Genomic DNA, 17,237 nt, shown 5'->3' with positions numbered 1-17,237 from the left:
CCATAGCCAGAAAGAGGGGGGTGGGACAGAGAATAAGACTAAGAATGGGAATAGGAATAGGAATAGGAATAGGAATAGGAATAGGAATAGGAATAGGAATAGGAGGAGGAATAGGAGGAGGAATAGGAATAAGAATAGGAGGAGGAATAGGAATAAGAATAGGAGGAGGAATAGGAATAAGAATAGGAGGAGGAATAGGAATAGGAATAGGAATAGGAATAGGAATAGGAATAGGAGGAGGAATAGGAGGAGGAATAGGAGGAGGAATAGGAATAAGAATAGGAGGAGGAATAGGAATAAGAATAGGAGGAGGAATAGGAGGAGGAATAGGAATAGGAATAGGAATAGGAATAGGAATAGAAATAGAAATAGAAATAGGAGGAGGAATAGGAATAGGAATAGGAATAGGAATAGGAGGAGGAATAGGAATAGGAATAGGAGGAGGAATAGGAATAGGAATAGGAATAGGAATAGGAATAGGAAGAGGGATAGGAATAAGAATAGGAGGAGGAATAGGAATAAGAATAGGAGGAGGAATAGGAGGAGGAATAGGAATAAGAATAGGAGGAGGAATAGGAATAAGAATAGGAGGAGGAATAGGAATAGGAATAGGAATAGGAGGAGGAATAGGAAGAGGGATAGGAATAAGAATAGGAGGAGGAATAGGAATAAGAATAGGAGGAGGAATAGGAGGAGGAATAGGAATAAGAATAGGAGGAGGAATAGGAATAAGAATAGGAGGAGGAATAGGAATAGGAATAGGAATAGGAATAGGAATAGGAATAGGAGGAGGAATAGGAATAGGAATAGGAGGAGGAGGAGGAAGAGGAGGAAGAAGGAGAGAGAAAGAAAGGAAGAAGAAAGAGGAAGTGGAAAGAGGAAAAAGAAAGAGGAAGAGAATGAGGAGAAGAAGAGGAAGAGGAAAAGGAAGAGAAGAAGAGGGAAAGAAGAGGAAAAGAAGAAGAGAATATGGGTGTGAATGAATATGAATAGAGACCCTGAGCTCTTATCCCCAGCACTACAAAAGATGAAAATAATAAAAGAAAAGAATTAGTCAGTTGGTGGAGTGCTTGCCCAGTTTACACAAAGCCCTGGATTTGGGACCCAGCAGCACAAAGACTGGGTGTGTGCCTACAACCCCAGCAGAAGGATCAGGGTCATTCCAAGCTCATAGTGAGTGCAAAACCAGCTTGACTATATGAGACTCTGTCTCGAAAAACAGAAGTCTGAGATCTGATTGTTACCCCCAGTTTAAGTGTGTAACTTGCCTGTAGGTTGGAAATTCCCAGGGTGGCAAGGAAGCTTATTCATTTTGCTAATCACTGGGTCCAGAGGGACAAACCCAATGCTGGCTGTGCACATGGGTAGGGGGCATTAAGTCTTGGATTTAGAAAGAATACTCCAGCAGCTCCACAGGTCAGGTTGGACTGGGGTGGGGGTGGGGCTTGGAGCATCACGTGTCAGCTGTGGCGCAGGGAAGACTCTCAGACCTTTCTAGATTTGTCTTCCAGAGACACAGGAAGCGAGCTCATGTGAGCACAATCTTACTATGCCTAGCATAAGTCACCCCTGCCTGTGCATCCTCCTGTCCCTGCTTAGTCCACCTTCAAGGTTAGCAGCAGAGGCTTTCCCTTCCTGGGAGCTGTCCTGACTCTGTGCTGGAATGACATTCACTTTGCTGTTAGGGTGGCTTCCTGCTGGGGATGCTGTGGTGGGACTTGTGGTACCTGCTGACCCCATGGTGATCCAAACTGGGAGTTTGTCATGTCAACTGTTAGAAAGCTAACAGAAGGATGGAGTTCGTCTCTCTTTACCCTGTGTTATAGTTATTCATGCCGATGGATCCTCCCTTAACAGGTAAGTTCTGTGGGGGAGGGTGAAAGGCAGAAGCTTTTGAATCTTTAACAACGCCCAGCATTGCACCCAGCTCTGCACAGAACAGCTAAATATAACAAGCTAGGCGTCCCCATCTGCTCTGTCCAAGGGTGTTTACGCCCAGTCTGCATACAGTGGCACGCTCGTCTTTCCTTCTGTAACAGGAAGGGACCGGAGCACTAGGGACCTTGCCATTTCTATGGCCTTCATTCTCTTGGGGGGAATCAAATACCATGGCCTCCCAAGCCATCGTGGCTATAAAGTGAGTGTTCAAAAATCCCCCCAGGCCCAGTGTTCCCCAGCCGGCCAGTCCTCTACCCTTCTAACAGTTATAGTAGCCACTGTAAGAGTGTCAGCACCAGTATTTCCCACCATTTGCAGATGCTTCAGATGTCACTTCCTCCCACACATTAGTCTTATGATTGGTAAGTGCACAGGGAATGAGGTGGGTCTGTCTGGGACACTCCAGAACCCCAAGGCCTCGCAGAAACCAGCACATTAGGCCTCAGTGAGTTGCTACAGAAAGAAACAAAGGGATCTCTTGGATCCTGACCTTTTCCGTTCTCATCTAATTCTCCCCATTCAGTCAAGGGAGAATCCAGGCTCTGTGCAAGCCTCTGATCCTGGACTATCTCCTAGCGCATAGTGGGGCCTTGGGCTTAGAATACAGTCAGATACAGCATCCAGTTAGGGTAAGCAACATTTGTGCTTTCTCTGGGTTTGTTTGTTTGTGTTCTGAGACAGAACCTTGTAGTTCATGCTGGCCTTGAGCTCCCTATGTACCGGAAGATAGCCTTGAATTTCTGATCTCTCTGTTTCAACCACCTGTAGTCCTGGGATTCCAGGTGTATGCCACTACACCTGACTTTTAACTTATTTTTAATTAATATAATTTTTATGGATCTGGAGATCAAACTCAGGACATGCTAGGCAAGTGCTTTGTCATTGAGCTGAATCCTCATCCACCACCACCACCACCACCACCACCACCACCACCATCATCATCATCATCATCATCATCATCACTATTATTATTGTCAGGCATGCAGACAGCACACTGCCCAGGATGTGTTTTTTTTATTTTTTAAGTCACTTTATTTATTTATTTATTTATTTATTTATTTATTTATTTATTTATGTGTGTGTGTATGTACAACCTTAGGTATTATTCCTTCTGGCACCATCCATCCTGTTCCTTTGAGACAGGCTCTCCCCCTGACCTAGAGCTCTCTGAGTAGGCAAGGCTGGCTGGCCTCTTCTCTGGCTCCAGGCACCTTCAGTCTCTGCCTTCCTGATGCTGGGATTACAAGTGTGAGCCACTGCACCTGGTTTTTAATGTGGATTCTTGGGATTGAACTCTGGTTTTTATTTAGCAAGCGCCCTACCAACTGAGTACCTCACCCCAGGTCTTTGGTTTTTGAAAGACATTGTTGAGGCAGGTGTGCAGGTCACATCTGTAATCTTAGCTGCTCAGGAGGCTGAAGGAGGAAGCTCTCAGGCTTGAGGGCAAGCCTGGGCTACATAGCTCAGGGCTAGCCTGGGAAACTTAGTAAGATATTATCTCCATCAATCAACAAACCAACCAATCAATGGCTGAAGAGGAAGCATAATATCATATCACCTGCTGAGTGTTTGGCATTCCAGTACTACAGCCCCTCCACTGAAAATGGCACCTGTTGAGAAAATATGAAGGAACAAGAAAGTGGAGAAGGCACTTGTGACACCCATGTCTGACAAAGAACTCAAATGACAGACATATAGAGGCCCTTATGAATTGAAAAGTAAGCTAGAACATGGAGTTAGCTCAGATAACCAACCACAGGCGAACAGATAAAGAAAACGTGGTAGCCAGTCATGGTGGCAAACACTTATAGTTCCTGGATTTGAGAGGCTAAGGCAGAAAGATGGCAAATTCAAGGCTAACGCAGTAAGGCTGTACCTCATAACAAAGCCAACCAAGCAAAATGTAAACAAGTAAATAAAAGCTCCCAACCAATAAAGAAAAAACAATGGAACATTATTCATCCATAAAAAGAGTGTAAACTGGGCTGGAGAGCTGGCTTAGCAGTTGAGAACACTTGCTGCTGCTCAGGGGACCTGGTTTTGGTTCCCAGCACCCATGTGGTGGCTCATAAGCACCTGTAACCCCAGTTCCAAGGAATATGATGCCCTCTTCTGGCTCCTTGTGGGCACTGCATGCATGTGGTACACAACCGTGCATGCAGACAAAGCACAGGGGCTGGGACCTAGTGTGCTGGTTTCTGTGAGTGACTGATGAGGGAGAGAGTGAAGAGGAGGGACTGTTAACAGGCTCAGGAGGAATGGCTTTCACTCTCTGTCCTACAATGGCTTCCTGGTTGGTAACTAATGGGATATTCAGTATAGGTGGAGAGGATTGTGACAGCAGAAAGAAGCGGTAAGTGTTTAAGGTGACAGGCGCACCAGTTGCCCTTATCTGATCATTACCTCTTGCATTCACAGATGAAAAACTCATGCACTCCCTGATAAAATGTGGGTGGCTGTCTATCAACTAACATCTAAAAATAGTAAAACACCAAATTCACCAAAATGACGTTAGTGCCACTAATTTACCACAACTAACGCTGCCAGCTCCATTTTATTATTTGAATGAATTAAATCTATCCTCAGAGCCAAGTCTCTTTGTTGCCTGGTGGTCCTGAGGGTTGAACCTGTGACCTTACACATAAATGAGAAAAGCTGGCACACACCTTTAATCTCAGAGGCAGGCAGATCTCTGAGTTGGAGGCCAGCCTGGTCTACAGAGCGAGTTCCAGAACAGCCAAGGCTCCACAGAGAGATCCCGTCTGGAAAAACCAGTAAATAAGTAAGTAAAATGGGAAAAGGAGGCTGGTGATGGCTCAGTGCATAAGAGCACTTGAGGACCTCAGTCTGAATTCCCTACACCCATGTAAAAAGTTCTATGTGACCACACATGTGCCTTTAACCCCACTACTGTGAAGACAGGAGGTTTGATGGTGTTTGCTGGGAGTCAGCCTTAGCTCCAGAATGAGACCCTGTCTCAGGGAAATAAGGTGAGGAGTGACATCTTCATCTGGCCCTCACAGGTGACCACAAAGAGACATAATGCACAACAGGTACAGTAGGCACACCAAACACACACACACACGCACACACACACACACACACACGCACGCACGCACGCACGCACGCACGCACGCACACACACACACACACACACACACACCACACACTAGTAAGAGAGCATAAGTGTCAAAAGATTAAAAACCACATAATAAAAGAAGAGTATGAACAGAAGAAAAATGTCTTGCTGTCTTTACTCACTGGGAAAACAAATCAAGGTACAGCAGGAAACCATTTCCCAGCCACGGGAGGGCCAATAGCTCTCTATCTAGTCAGGCCAAGAAGCAACTGCAGGGCGGAAGCTGTGGCAGAACGACTTGGGAAAACAGTTGGAGACTGTCTTTCTACTGCCTTGGTGGAGTGCAGTGAACAAAAGCAAGCTGGGGAAGAAAGGGTTTATTGGGCAGGAACCTGGAGGCAGGAGCTGATGCAGAGACCATGGAGGAGTGCTGCTTACTGGCTTGCTCCCCATGGCATGTTCAACCTGCTCTATTTTAGAAACCAGGACCACCAGCTCAGGCATGGCCACATCCACAGTGGGCTGTCCCTCCTACATCAAATACTAATAGTTACAGCCAGATCTATGGAGACTTTTTTTTTTTTTTTTTGAGACAAGAGTCTCACTATGTAGCTCTGGCTGTCCTGGAAATCACTATGTAGTCAGGCTGGCTTAGAACTCACAGAGGTCTGCCTGTCTCTGCCTCCTGAGTGCCGGGATTAAAGGCATGCACTACCACTGTGTGTGCCTGGCTGAAGGCATTTTCATAATTAAGGTTCCTTCCTCTTAGAGGACTCCATGTTGTTTCAGGTTGACACTTACACATTTAAATGGCTGGGGAGATGGATCAGTGGGTAAAGGTGGTGGTTGTGACACCTGAAAACCTGAGTTTAATCCCCCAAACCCACCTGGTGACCCCCCTATGCACAATATGATGCCCCCAAACAAAAAGCTAAAACTTCAAATAAATAATTAATAAAGTTGAATGATGTCTCATGTGATTCAACAGCTCTAATTTTATTTATTTGAGAGAACCTACAGTGTGTGCATACACAAAGGCATCTGTACCTCTTCATAGCAGCCTTATTCATGATGGTCTCAAAGAGGAAACTACTCAAATTTCCATCTACTCATAAAAGAAAAATTGGAATATCCACAGTGAAACATTATTCAGCAATAAACAGGAATCAATGATTAATACACATTGTAACATAGATGGCTCTGTACAACCACCATGCTGAGTAAAACAAGCCAGTCACAAAAGAGAACGCCCTGTAAAATTCCTCAGAATTTTACAGTCAGCTCTCAGAAAGCCCTGGCCAAGCCGAGAGCAGACTGGAGGCTACTGTGTTTTCCAGAGCAGAGGGCTGCCTAGAAAGTTTCACTGAAGAATCCTCTGGAAATGATGGACATTTTTAGATTAGTCCTGGGATGGTGACTAGTTTGGATGCATGAATCTATGTATTTATAAAGACTACTATTTAAAAATTTGAAAAAAATTTACGTGTGTGTGTGTGTGTGTGTGTGTGTGAATATCTGCATGAATATAGATAACGGATCCCCCAGAAGTGGATTTGCTGACTGTTGTAAGCTGCCATGTGAGTTCTGGAAATCCAGCCCAGGTCCTCTGGAGGAGCAGCAAAGGCTCTTACTCTGTGAACCATCTCTCTAGCCCCTAAAGACTGTATTTTTATTGTATGTAAACTATAGCTCAGTAAACTTTGGACAAAATGTATGAGATTCTGTATTAAATAAAAATGTAGGGTTTTTTTTTTTACTTTGAAAAGAAAATCTAGCAAGGCAGTAGCTGCTGTGAGTGTCCCCCAAATTCCCCTTACTTGTTCCATTTGCGGATGTTTTATATCTAGCCCACAGTTTTGGGTGTTTTATACCCAGCCCACAGTACTTGGCTTTCTTACTAGCTGCTTTCCTTACACTGACTGACTGTGATTACTCTAAATTTCTGAAATTCTTCCAAGTAAATCCCCTGTATTTTCTTTCTTTCTTTTTTGTAGTGAAACTTTAGATAATTTGAGGAACTAAGTATAAGAGGCTTGGGTTTGATACTTAATTGACAATTAAGCTGAGCTCAGGTTTAACTCTGGTTATTGAGAAAGTTTCCATGGTTGTGTCTTTGCTGGGCCACAGATCATGACTGAGGCTTTGTTCTCAAGGCTAGGGGTGGGGTTGACTGTGCTAGGCAAGAGAAGCTGAAGGTGAGGCTTTGTTTCTAACAGGTGAAGTCTCACTCTGCTCCCCAGGCAGGTCTGGGACTCCTGGGATCATGGGATATTTTCACTTCAGCCAGCTGAGCACGGTGACTACAGGTGTGCAGCACCACGCTGTCTTAAAGGAGAGTGAGAAGGGAGCCATCAGGATCTTTGGGCATCATTCTGATTCCTCACGTGTTATGTGTATCTCAGCACCTGCATCTAGGTGTCTGTGCATCACAGCAGACTAAAGCAACCAGGTCGTCCTAGACAAACGATTGACACTGGCTTTGTTGTAGGAAATACGAAGTAATTGTGAGCTACCGTCACACTAGAAAGAAAGGAAGATATCAAAGTCTGTTGGAGTCCATCAGAAGGATGCCTGGGAAAGGTTTTCACTGGCAACAGAGGGGCACGTTTAACACCTTTACAATGTGGAGAGAGAGAGAGACAGAGAGAGAGAGAGAGAGAGAGAGAGAGAGAGAGAGAGAGAGAGAGAGAGAGAGAGAGATTTGTACTGAATGGTGACACATTGTGTATTAAAATTCCATGAGTTCCATTCAAGAATGGAAGGGGTGAGTAAATCAGCAAAGCCATTAGTAAATAAATGCAATCGACAAACTGGGCCCTGGAATTAGTACACACTATAAACTCCCCATTTACAGCAAGAACTGTGAATTACATCTCAAAGTGTACTTTATGGCCTGTTTCATATTCTTGTATGTTGTATGTGGTGTGTGTTCGTGGGTACGAGCACCGTGTGAGCCTGTGGATGGTTGACACCTGGTGTCCTCCTCTGTTGCTCTCCATAGTATTTCTTGAGACATGGTCTTTCACTGAACCCAGAACTTGCTGTTTTTGTCTTGAGCTGGTCACCAGAGCCTTCCGATATATCTCTGCACCCCTAAGTGCCGGGGTTAAGGACTCAAGTTTGGATTCCGAGACCCATGTAAAGGCTGACCATGGTAGTGCATTTGAGTCATCTTTATTTGGGGAGGGGGCAAGGTTTCACTACGTATTGCACCTGGAACACACAGAGATCCACCTGCCTCTGCCTCTCAGTGCTGGGATTTAAAGGCATGCACCACAATGCTCTGCTAATTTTACAGTCTTACAAGGAAAAGATAGAGATGTGTATAGTTCATAAAGCTCAAGATATTAATGATTTGACCCTTTATAGAAAAATGTTGCCATCACCTTACTTTGTGGTTCAGCTACTCAACAGCTGTACCTTCAGGGAAGAAAGGTTTATTTGAGCTCTCAGTTTCAGAGGGCTCCAGTCCATCACAGTGGTCCACTATACAGTCCACAGCATCACCGGGCAGCTGGAGTGTGCAGGTCAGCATCTCACATCATGGTGGACCAAAGAGCAGAGAGGAAAGCTGGGATGGGGTAGCTGGCTGGAACCCATTGCAGTGATCTGCTTGTACTACGAGGTGCCACCTCATCAGGGTTCCATCCTCCCCAGCAGCATCTCCAACAGGGGGCCAAGTGTTCAGAGTGTGAGCCTGTGGGACGTCTCAGAGTCACACCAGAACACTGTGTCATATGTATGTGCTTGCAGCAAATAAAGAAGAAACTTTAATAGGAGGGTTTTCTGTACATGTTTTACATTGGGTACTACAGGTAACAGTTAAATGGTTTCTGAGTCATCTGTCATCCGTGGGTCATCACCATGTCTGCTCAGCCCCCGAAGCATTTCTGTCTGATTTGTGTAACATGTAAGAGTGAACCAACTGAACTGGCTTTTGTCACTGAAATCAATGCAGCCTCAGCCTGGGAGGTGCTGTGGACACCAAGTGCACAGTATATGTGTGACATAACAAGTTTGAGGCACCAAGACCCCCCCCCCCATTCAAAAATAGGTTATTTTGGGAGCCACTCAAAATCATTTTTGCAAGTATGGTTGTGTATGCGTCTAATCTCTGTATTTGGGAGGCAGAGGCAGGAGATCTTTGTGAGTCCAAGGTCTACACAGCAAATTTCAGAGCAGGCCGGGCAACTTAGTGAGAACATGACACAAAATAAAATTGTAAAAAACCAGAGGCACACATGTGGCTCAGTGGTGGAATACTTGCCTAGCACGTGCGAAGCTCTGGGTTTAACTCCCAAGAGCTAAGAGAAGCTGAAGGTAAGAGAACCTCACCTTCACCTTGTTTCTCATTGGCTGAAGCACCAGCTGTCCAAGGATACAAGATCCCCGAATGCCTCCAAGGCATTCTTCTCATGTGTCTGTGTGTGTTCGCATGCCATCCTCAAAAGAATGCTGGCCCAGATAATAATTAGGCCCATTTCTCAGAGAAGGTAATGAGAATGCAGAGGGGTGTGTGCATAGTCTCAGTGAGTCAGAGCAGATCTGGAAATAGAAACCAGCCATCTCTCACCCACGGGCTCAAAGGACACCTGACACCTTGCACCTGTTCCCGAGGGCGTCGGGGAAGTAACGAATGTAGCAATGGGTGGCTGCCTCGGTGTGCACACATGTGCCTTCTTCACCCAAGGCTGCAGTGTGCCAATGTCTAGGTGTTCTCTCAGAGAGCCAAGCTCAGCACTTACAGGTAGAAAGGGTAGCAAAGATGGCTTCTTGCATTGCTTTCTGGGAGGGGAGACTCACAGGCTGCTGTTGAGCTGCGGTAGAGTGTGGAGTTAAGTGAGAGGGAGAACGCTCGCTTGTACTTTGAGGTGGATTACTAGTTTGAGGTCAGTTGTAGAGTACTTGCCTACCATGAATGAGGCCGTGGGTTTGATGCTTAGCGAGAGAGAGAGAGAGAGAGAGAGAGAGAGAGAGAGAGAGAGAGAGAGAGAACACACTAGCATCTATTGGTTTGTGCTCATTTATTTATTGTTGGCTTATCTGACTATATTTATTTAATTTTTCCCCCTCAGGACTCAATACAACAATGTACATTGCCTCTTCTGGTTCCCGCTCTCACTTTCTCTCTCATTGTCTCTCTGTGGTGCAGGGTATGGAGCCCTGAGCCTTGGGCAGGCCAGGCACGAGCCCTGCCCCTACTTCCCTGTGTAGTTACTATGGCTGCTGCTGCTGCTACTTCGTTCTCTGTGTACTGTGATGGGGAGAAACCAGCAAGTGCTGGCATGGGAGCGCTTTAACTGATACTCATCCCAGCCCTAGAATGCTAATATATGTGGCAATGACATGCTGATGTCACTCTCTGTCCTCTGTGGCAGGTCACGGAAAGGTCCCTCTTCTCTCTGGAAGTATAGGAGCAACACTCATGGGTGATATGGGAATGTCCTTTGGTGTCAATGCCCACAATTTGGGATGGCCTCTGGGTGGCATTGCTCCTGAGGAGCATGTCATTGGTGCTCTCTGGTCTCATCCAGTGATGGGGTGATGGTGGAGTCACCCTCTTATTCTTCATGGCAGGAAGCGCCATCAAAGGGAATCAGAGATTTCAATTCACAGTATAGCTGCATTCCATGTTATGACCGCTGTCCCTATCCAGAGGCAGATAGTACAATTGGAGCCCAGTTATGGGTGATTCTGGTGCATCCTTATAGAAGGGCTCAGTCCATGATAAAAATAGGTTTAGATCTTGAATGTACCCCCAAAGCCACATATTGAAGGCTTGGTCTCTAGCCTGTGGTGTAATGGAGAAATGGCCACACCTTGAGGAGGTGGGGCTCAGTGGAAGGAAGTTAGGCCACTGGGGAGAACACAGACTCTAAACCCTCAGGGATGTTTTCCTCCCTAACCATCTGAGCACCATAAATGCCCACACAGGGTGCATGCTGAGCTGCAAGGTGGGGAGGGAAGAGATGGCAGCTCAACACCAGCACACTTCCTGCTGGCCCAGTAAGGGTGCCCGTCCTATGGTACTATGTAGAACCTGAATGTTGTTGCTAAATGCTGGCTTCTGCCAAGAGACACAGTCAGCACTTCTGGAATGAGCAGGGCCATATTTTCAAATTGAGAAAGATTCCCATCCCTTAGTTCCAAGGAGGAGAAGGAAGAGGAAGAGGAGAAGGAGGAAGAAAAAGAAGAAGAGGAAGAGGAGGAGGAAGAGGAAGAAGAAGAAGAGGAGGAGGAGAAATATAGGACTGTGAAAGGCAGCCTGGTTTCTGGTCAAGCACAGGGTAGAAACCCCAGAGATCCCAGGTGATCCTGAGGGACCCCAGGTGACCCTGAGGGACCCAGGTGACCCTAAGGGATGGCAGGCATTTCACCACACCCCCAGACACTAGGCTCCTCATACGAGTCTGCAGCCCTCCATAGATTTGTGTCCTTCAATCACGTGAGACAACGCCCCTAGACCATCTACCAGTAGAGGACATCACGGAGCCTCAAGACAGATCTCCATATTAATGAGGTACCTAAAGGCCAGAAGGGCTCAGCCAATTAAGCTTTCCTTCCCAGACAATCCTCCCTGCAAAAGATATTTAACCTCAGGCCCGCCCTGAGAAAATGGGAGTATGGTTTCTCATCTACTTTCCTCCATGACAATAAACATCTTAAAACCACGGACTGCTTCTTTTCATCAGGATCCACCATGGAGAACAATGAAAAAGGCCTTCGCCTACAGAGCATTCCCAGACACAGTGACCACCAACCCAAGCCAAGCTGACCATGACCAAGCCAAGTCAAACCGCCACAACAAGCCAAGGACTCTCCCTGCGGGGCACAGCTGGAGCACTCTCCCTCTTTCCCCTTCAATCACAGGCCAGTTCAGTCCGTGGGCCCCCATTTCGCTCTCAGCTTTTCCAAAGCTTCCAGTGGTGCCTGGGTGCCCAAAAGCCTGAGAACCAGATGGTCCCTGGCCACCCTGCAGGCCCGGGGACCCCCCCAAGCTAGCTCTGGTTCCCCTTGGATCTCAGACTGCGCTCCCCGACCCCAGGAGCGGCTTCTCACAGCCTGACGCCCGTCCATGGGGTGAGAGCACAGTCAAACTTCTCCCGCATCCTGTGTCCTGTCTCCCCAAGCAGTGGCCCCAGCCCTGTGGTGGGGCAGATGCTGGACCTCCACTTAACCCAAAGAAGCAGGAGGAGGAGGAGGGGGAGGAGAAGGGGGAGGAGGAGAGGGAGGGGGAAGAGGAGGGGGAGGGGAAGGAGTAGGGGGAAGAGGAGTAGGGGGAGGAAGAGAAGGAGGGGGAGGAGGAGGAGGAGGGGAAGGAGGAGGAGGAAAGGAGGAGAAGGAAGAGGGGGAGGAAGAGGAGGAGAGGAGGAGGAAGAGGGGGAGGAGGAGGAGAGGAGGAGGAAGAAGAGAGGAGGAAGAGGAGAAGGAGAATATGACAAAGACAGAACTTTCAAGAAAGGCTTATCCAAAGTCCCTTCCTGGAGCCAAGCTTCAGGTGTGAATACAGGCAAGCTATGCAACCCTGGGAAGCAACCTGGTGTCTCTGTTCCTCTCCATCCCCCTATCTGAGGTATGGAGACAATATTAGGCCTTCATTCAATGGATGCCTTCATTCAACGGTGTTTAGAACAGCATGTGGCTCACAGCATCCTATGCACATCTGCTGTTCCTGCTGGCTTTTATCCTCTCAGGAATCTAGGCAAGTGAAAGGCCATATTGGCTTCCAAACAAAAAAGAAAACAAAGGGCAGTGTTTAAAGTGGACACAAGAAACAGGTGTAGTGCCGTGTGCCTGAAATCCCACAACTCAAGTGGAGGCCAGATGATCAGGAGTTCACGATCATCCTTGTCTATATGACAATTTAAAGACCAATCTGAGCTACTTGGGATCCTTTCTCAAAAAAACCAAACTAAACAGACAAATTTTAAAAATGGGTAATGGTTAAGCAGATGTCTGGCATCCTGCCAAAGAGACAAATGGAATATAAGTCTGTAGTTGCCATAGGTAAATGATGTTGGATGAAGAGCAACAGGGAATTTTGGTGTTTGACAGGATATGGGGCCTGGCCTACAGGCACAAGCCACAGTCCAGGTCCAAGTGTGGCATGGTGTTGCCTTCTGTGCAAAGGCCCCAGTCACTGCAGGGTCAAGGGATGAGTTTGCTCATGTCTATTTTCTGATTTCAAAGTTTGATACAGTCTTTTAAAAATATTTTTCATTCCAGGACCAGATTGGCTCTGAAAATTTAAATGTATAAGCTTTTGTTGAGAAAGTGTTGCCAAGTCATACACGCAACACCACTCCTATGTCTGGCCCCCACATCCCACCCTTTTGCCCTCTCCACCTTCCTGTTTTCCTTTTCCTCTTTCTCTCCCCTCTTCTTCCTTCCCTCGCTTTTAAAACAACTTCCTCCTGTCATGTTATCTCACCATGTCCTTCCCTAGTTATTGCTAAAAGTGCCAGCCGGCTGCCTTTCTAATTGCAGCGTTATTACAGAGTAACATTAATTATAATGGGAACTCGCTTTGCTCAACAGTGAAAGTCATGACAAGAGAAGTGACCAGGAGTGACAAACTGCACTTTCTGCAGATGAAGGACATTCTGGGCCCCAGATCTTGTGACCCTCCTTTCTGGTGAAGTCACTCTTTTACCAGTTCTAGCTAGGAGCTCAGAGTCAAAAGCCCAGAGGCATTAGAATATCTTGAGACCAATGTCACCATCAGCAGTTGGGAGCTGACTTGGACCCCTTCACAGACTAATGTGACAGTCCAGCTCTACAGAAAAATTTAAATATATAGATCCACTTGAGAAATCTCACCTCAGTGACAGGCATGGAGGTATAGACTTGTGACTCCAGCACTTGGGAGGTGGAGACAGGAGGGCCAACCTCAGCTACTTAGTGAGTTCCAACAAATCAAACAAAGCCCAACTTCAAATGGATGTGGTTTCAGTAGATGTATGCAATTCTAGCACTCAGGAGGCTGAGGCAGAAAAATTGTGTTTGACCTTGTCTCAAAACCAAAACAAACCCCTAACCCAACCCACAACCAACCAAACAACCAACAAAACAACCAACAAAACAACCAAACAACAACAGCAAAAAACCCTGCTAGAGCCAGAGTGTATGCAGGGACAGCCCATCTCCAGCTCAGAGACATTTGATCCAAGCTGTAAGGCAGGAGGTCTGTGTACACAAAACTAGACCACTTTGAGCTACACATCTGTGTCAACTGTTTATTTCTAGAATCTTCTGGCTTCTGAAGTTTAGCTCACAGAATAGTCAAAGAATTCCATAAGGTTATCTCTGCAGACAGAAGTGGTCCAGAGGGTCTTTAATGACAGCTTCCTGTCTTTCTGTCCCTGGCTGCTTCATGTACAAGGACGCCTTTGAGACCGGTCATCACAATATGACATGAGCTGCCTTTGGGAACCAATTATACTGTCATTTACTTAATATCTTTCTTTCAGTTGACTCACTCCTGGTTTTGCTTAAATACCCACTTTAGCTTTGTCCTAGGCAGCAATATCCACTAAATCACAGGTTGGATGTTACTAATTATATATGTGTTCTAATCCACCTCAACATAAACAATTATGAAGGAGATGGGAAACGGTGCCGTGTGCGATACCTTGAAAGCCACCAGTACCCTCTCCCAGGCAGACACATTCATCAGGAGCCTTCTCTTCTCTTCTCTTTGCTCTCTGGATCAGATATGAGGCCTTGCTGCCTGACAGCTCCGTGTGCTGTCCCCGCCCCCAGTGGTCATGCCTGGTGGATCTTAGCCTGACCTGTTTTGTAGGTTTCTCTACTCCCCAGCCTAGGATTACATAGGCCTCCATTCCAAGAACAGCCTGACATGTGCCTCGCCAACCCAGACTGAAGCTTCTAATCTCTAAGACTTCTGCTGGCCAGAGCTGTCAGAAAGACTAACTAGTTGTCCTGCCAGGATGACACAAGACCAGGGCTGGAGCTTGAACCCAGGGTCTTGTGTCATTCTAGACAAGTATTTTACCACTGAGTTACATCTTTATCCCTTTAATTACCTCCCCCGCCCCCAGGGACCAGCATAGAATATGCCATCTTCCTGTGCCTCAGACTCTGAAGTACTAGGATCATGGTACTATTATATATCACAGTATCAAGCTTAGAAAACTTGTAGTTTTCAGGAGATGCTGTGAGAGGCGACTCGGGGCCTTCAGCATGCTGTGGAAGCACTCCATCACTGGACCATGTCCCAGCCCTTCCTTGAATGGCCATTCAAGGAAACACCTGTCATTTCCTTGGGCACCTGGTGATTAAGTTCCACAACTGGGCCTAGAAGGGTAACCACACCCATGGCAGTCCCATCCTCTCTGTCAAACCTTTCTATAACAATGTAGATGCTCACAGGGAGGAAACCTAAATATGTTATATGGATAAAGTTCCTGGCATGCTATGCATGGTCCAGACACACAGAAATACTGGAGGTAATTGGAAGGATGGTTACATATTGTGTAAAATAATCTGTGGGGTCTGGGAAGGTGGCTTAGTTGGTCAAGCACTTCCTTTGCAAGTGTAAGGACTGGGATTTAATCCCTAAACTTGAATAAAAGCCAGATATGGAGGCCAGTGCTTGTCACCCTTGTTGAGATGTTGCAACAGGAGGTGGAGCTCTAGAAACTCTATGGCCAGCTAGTCAAGTCTACTTGGCAAAGTTCCAGGCAAATGAGAGACTCCATCTTAACTCAAAAGGTAGAGGCACCTGGGGAATGATAGCCAAGGTTGTTCCCTTAACTCTACATATGCATGCTATGCATACACATACACACTCATACACACACTTACACACACACACACACACACACACTCACACCTGTAGAGTTGGACATGGTGACATACACTTGTAATCCCAGTTTTTAGGAGGCTGATGGAGAGTTCTAAGCCAGCTTGGGCTACATGGTGAGACCTAATTCCCCCCATCCCCGTATTAAAACGACCTGTAGGATTATATGTAGCTATGTACATAGGAAAAAGATCATCTGGGATGGTAGGATGGCAGGCATTAGATAGAGTGTTTATTGTGATTACCTCTTGGAAGCAAGAGCTTGGGTGACTAAGGATAATATTTTTAACACTTTATCTGTGTTTTATATTTATCAATATTTATAGGTCAGGGAGGTACCTCCCTAAAATTATAGATAATATTTTAACATTTATCTGTGTTTCACAATGTTCTCATGGTGAATATATATATATAATTTTTTTTTTTTTTTTTGGTTTTTTGGTTTTTTTGAGACAGGGTTTCTCTGTGTAGCCCTGGCTGTCTTGGAAGTCACTCTGTAGACCAGGCTGGCCTTGAACTTAGAAATCTGCCTTCCTCTGCCTCCCAAGTGCTGGGATTAAAGGCCTGCGCCACCACTGCTCACTCCTATTGTTTATATCATAAAAAATATAATAAGCAAGTCCATTTTTAGTTTTGCAGCAGTGTAAGAAAGAGATCTAGGTAGTGTTTCTACTTAGAAAATTGAGATTATAAAACAGGTAGGGCCAGAAAGATGGCTAAGGAGTGAAAACACTTGCCACACAGCCTGATGATCTGAACCCATATCAAGAAGCTAAAAGCAGCGGCTCATGTCCATAACTCTAGCACCCCCTCCCACCCTCGCCACAAAACGGAAGGTACAGAGACCAAAGAAATCCCCTGAAAGCTTGAGCCACTTAGCGTACAGCACAACAAGAGCCACCTTTCTCAGAGAAGGCAGAGGCAAGAACAAGGCTCCCAGAAGTTGCCCTCTGAGAGTCATGGCATGCTATGGCTCTCTCTCCCTCCCACCCACCCCCCAATATAAACAAAAATACAATTGGTTTCTTATATCATCTGTGGAGTCAAGCAATCTCAGACCAGATTTTTTTTTAATGTAGTGTCTGACTTGAACATGTCCAGCATCCTCATCATCACTTCCTAAGCAATACAGTAGACGCCATAGACATCGTAGTGGTCATCATAGGTAATGGAGAAACGACCAAGTCTGCAGGGGATATACAGAGGTAGTATGTGCCCCCTGAATCACTTTATAAGAGGGGCTGAACAGCAAGGATTTAGGTCCTGGATGCAGTCCCCTGTAGATTTGAAAGAATATGCACAAAAAAATTGTTAGGGAGAAATGGTGGGAGGATAGCAGGAAATATAGTCGGATTGTTGTTAATGGTCTTTTTTTTTTTTTTTAATCTAGCTATA

The 17,237-nt window shown here is 46.0% G+C and overlaps 1 protein-coding gene across 1 annotated transcript in view; it reads right to left on the bottom strand.

Moving 5' to 3' along the window:
• Window positions 1-17,237, bottom strand: part of Scnn1b (sodium channel epithelial 1 subunit beta) — a 61,079-nt gene that overhangs the window by 23,939 nt on the left and 19,903 nt on the right. The gene's annotated exons all lie outside the window — the stretch shown is intronic.

Source organism: Arvicanthis niloticus, chromosome 1 (genome assembly GCF_011762505.2).
Source record: "Arvicanthis niloticus isolate mArvNil1 chromosome 1, mArvNil1.pat.X, whole genome shotgun sequence".
NCBI classification, from domain to species: Eukaryota; Metazoa; Chordata; class Mammalia; order Rodentia; family Muridae; genus Arvicanthis; species Arvicanthis niloticus.
This window is presented reverse-complemented; position numbering and strand designations above follow the sequence as displayed.